At 38.6% G+C, this 3,997-nt stretch overlaps 1 pseudogene across 1 annotated transcript; it reads left to right on the plus strand.

The window, feature by feature from the left end:
- Positions 1-1,294: 1,294 nt before the first annotated feature.
- On the plus strand, positions 1,295-1,676 carry LOC308266947 (large ribosomal subunit protein eL31-like; annotated as a pseudogene). Its single transcript has one exon. The product of its transcript is annotated as a large ribosomal subunit protein eL31-like (transcript).
- Positions 1,677-3,997: the final 2,321 nt, after the last annotated feature.

Consider the following 3,997-nt stretch of genomic DNA (forward strand, 5'->3'; position numbering starts at 1 on the left):
AAAAACCTTCCTCGACTGACATGTGGAGAAATGACAGTGCAGCAAAGCACCAGCTCTTGATTAGAGAGGCACAATCCTCCACCTCCTTCTCATTTTCATATGCGCACACCCTCCTCCCATGTACTGCAGCTTCAAAACAGTCACTCAGGGACTGGCTTCTAGATTTTTCTGTATTGAGTTTGACAGTTGAAGCTTAATGATAAGTAACCTGCCTGCAGCAGAAATAACTTTATCTTGTACAATATGGTAAGCCTTTGCCCTGGTGGTAGAAGGAGGGAGAGAAACAGTATTGATTAAAGAACTTTATGCAAATATATTGTAGCATGGGCGGCACATTAACCATAATGCTGCAGCATCAAAAATTCACTCAGAATTTTTTTTATTTGTATCCATGACAAATGCTATTCAACATATTGAAAAGGGAGGAGAAAATATTAAAATAGAACAAATGAACAAATAAACAGAAAAAAGAACCCAAGTGCACACATGTCAATTTCCCATCCTCTAAGTACTAACCCCGTGATAGTGGTGCAGCTACAATTAGTTTATTTAGGAGTTGACCTCAGAAAGCATGATTGAAGGATGAAAAAGGGAGGAAAGACCCATAAAGAACATGTGTTCATGGGCAGGTGGTTCCTCTGTGGAACTGGAGGTCAATCTCCCCGGGAATCCTCAGAGAGACCATGTCAGCCCACTCTGAGGTAGAAGGTATGGAGGGTACTCAGAGATCGTCCCTCCCTATTTGGAGTAAGGCAGCATTTAAGGGCTTTACAAATAAAACACTTTGCACCTGCCCTGCGCTCTAGTGACTGTGAGTTCAAGCAGAGAACTAGAGTGGTACTTAAGACAGGAAGTGAATGGTTTATGTAATAACTGCATCCAAGGTACAATGACCCCTCAAAAGAGCTGAGGAACTATGGTACATGCTGACAGTGCCTGCCATAACAACTATTTGAAGCATGGTTGGTATGTGGCAGCAGGAAGTCAAAAGACGAGAGCTAAGAAATTAAAAAAAAAAAGAAAACCAAGTATGCAAAGGAGATGCAGACAGCTACTAAATCAGTCACATAGATCTACTCTGCCCTCTCTTTCTTTTCTTTAGGAGATCCCTGATCTCACACCAAATACCCATTTACCTGTAACCACCAGGGCCACAAACAACCTGCTTCTCCATTCCCTAGACTGATGTCTCCCCTTCTCTTATTAAAGTTAAGCCTAGATGCCCTGTTGTCAGTTTCCTCAGAGAATAGTTTGTACCTCAAGAAGTGGCATATTGCTTTTCCAACTTGGGCCTGGCAAAATGGCTCCTGCAGAAAAGGGTGGCAAGAAGAAGAAGGGCCGTTCAGCCATCAAGGAGGTGGTGACGCAGTAGTACACCATCAGTATTCACAAGCGCATCCACAGAGTGTGTTTCAAGAAGCGTGCCCCTCAGGCATTCAAAGAGATCGGAAATTTGCCATGAAGGAGATGGGGACTCCAGATGTGCGCACTGATACAGGCTCAACAAAGCCGTCTGGGCCAAAGGAATCAGGAACGTTCCATATCAGATTCGTGGGCGATTGTCCAGAGAGCGGAATAAGGATAAAGACTCACCCAACAAACTTTATACCTTGGTCACCTACGTTCCCGTTACCACCTTCAAAAGTCTGCAGACAGTCAACGTGGATGAGAACTAACCACTAAAAGCCAAATAAAAGTTATAAAGCTGAAAAAAAAAAAAAGAAGTGGCATATTAGCCAGACATGGTGACACATACCTCTAATCTCAGCCTTGGGAGGCTGAAATAGGATCATCTCAAATTCAAGGCCAGTCTCAATAACTTAGGGAAGCCCTGTTTCAAAATAAAAAATAAAATAAAATAGGGCGGTAATAATAGCTCAGAGGTAGAATTTCCCTAAATTCAATCCCCCAATACTACCAACACACACACACGCACACGCGCACGTGCACTCTCGCACACGCATGCACACGCACATGCACACACACAGGCATATTATTGTCAGCTAAATTCTGAATTCTAAAAGATAGGCAATTAGTACAATATCTCACCCAAGGATACGTAAAATGTGTCAGAGGACCAAAAGATACTTCATGTATTAAGTGAATAATTCATAGTATAATTTTGGATAAAATGGTGGGTTGATGGTAGAAAAAATTGGAGAAATAATTCCATTTTTAATTACTTATAAGATCTTTCCTCCTAAGAAACACATATCCATTTGGAAATTTATAGTGTGAAGTATTACATCTTTTCGAAGTTCTAAATGTGTCGATTTATTAATTAACTTAGTTTTCCAAATGTATTTTATCAAACAACTATTTAAACAATATTGAATCTACTTTAATTACTTTTCAAAATATAATTGTTGACATATTCAAATAAATACTGTGACATATATAAAACAAATAATAATAATATATTAAATTTCTCTGAACACTCCACATAATCCATGAATGAAACTTGCTAGTAGTTTGACCTGCATCTTCACATTCTTCTCAATATCCCTCTTTATCCCACTCCACAAATAACTAATCCTATGCTAAATTTTGTATTTCTCATGACTTTGCTATTTAAAATGATTTTTATCATATGTAATAGATGAATAATATATTGGCTAGTTTGGGGATTGTAAAAGCGTAATATACAGTATTGTCTGAGATTTGTTACTTTTTTAGTTATATTTTTCAATATTTCACTCCTAAGATCCATACCTATGGTAATATGTAACATATGGTTACAGAGCATTTCTTTTTACTGCTGCATATGACTCCATTATAAATGTCCTTGAACTTATTTTTCAACTTCCCTGCTGATATTCCTTTGAGTTTTTTCTAGTCTTTTGCTATCATAAGCAATGCTTCGTAAATATTTCCATACCTACTTCCTGGTACATACATGAAAAAGTATAGCTAAGTATGCAAATGCCGATTTAAGTACAAAAATAGAGTGAGATAGGAGAATATTCAGCTCTACAAGATAAGGACACTTAATTTGAAAAGTTAGTGGGATAGATTTTTTCCAGCATGCTGAGTTCCACCAGAACTGTGAAGGAAGGCATTCTTGACATTTTTTATAAGTAATTTCTAAGATAGAATAATGCAGCTTCCTAAAGCATAGTCCACGTTTAAGCTCACGGTACGCAGATTTCCTCTCTTTAAGAAAAAAGAGTATTAAGAAAAACAAAGAAAACAGGAAGAAAGTAGTAGATTTTCCCCTTTGAAAGTGTGATATTCAGAGAGACGGGAATAAAAGATACTGTGCTTCCGCAAGCTCTCCTGGGATTTACCCGAGCATCTCTCCCCTCACACTGGATGACTTGGAGCCCAGCAGGTGCAGGAGGCTGCACAACCCACGCCTTGTGAAGACAGCTGGACATGCCAGGCCATTCAGAGATTATTATCACCAAATAATAGAGATTACTTTCAAGAGTCTAACTATGTTGCTTCATATATCTTTTAAATTTTTTATTGTAGTTAATCTGTATGTTTGATGATCTCAATGTCTTATTTCATTTTCATCTCACCTGTGGGCCTATATTGGGTAAGATTTCTTTTAAAAAGTATTTCCCAACTGGGCATGGTGGTTCACGCCTGTAATCTCAGTACTTGGAAGACTGAGACAGAAGGATCGCAGGATCAAGAAAAGCCTCTGTAAGTAGTGAGACTCTCATCAATCTAGTGAGGCCCTGTTTCAAAATAAAACTAAAATAGATCTGTGTTGTAGAGCAGAGGTAGAATGTCCCTGGGTTCAATCTCCATTGTTGCACACAAAAAATGAATAAATAAATTAAAAGTATTTTCCATTGTGAATGACAGGGAAGAATGTCGATATTGAACTACCTCAGGCCTCTCTTGGTTTTGCAAGAAAACTCCAGCACCAACCAGAGAAGGCTCAGTGTCTTGATAGCAGTGTTGCTATTGGCATCCTGATTATACTTTTCTGGTTCCCAATGACACTCCATCAACATGGTTTCAGCTAACTGTGTGAGCATGTTTG

Source organism: Muscardinus avellanarius (assembly GCF_963383645.1).
Source record: "Muscardinus avellanarius genome assembly, chromosome: 9".
Taxonomy (NCBI): Eukaryota; Metazoa; Chordata; class Mammalia; order Rodentia; family Gliridae; genus Muscardinus; species Muscardinus avellanarius.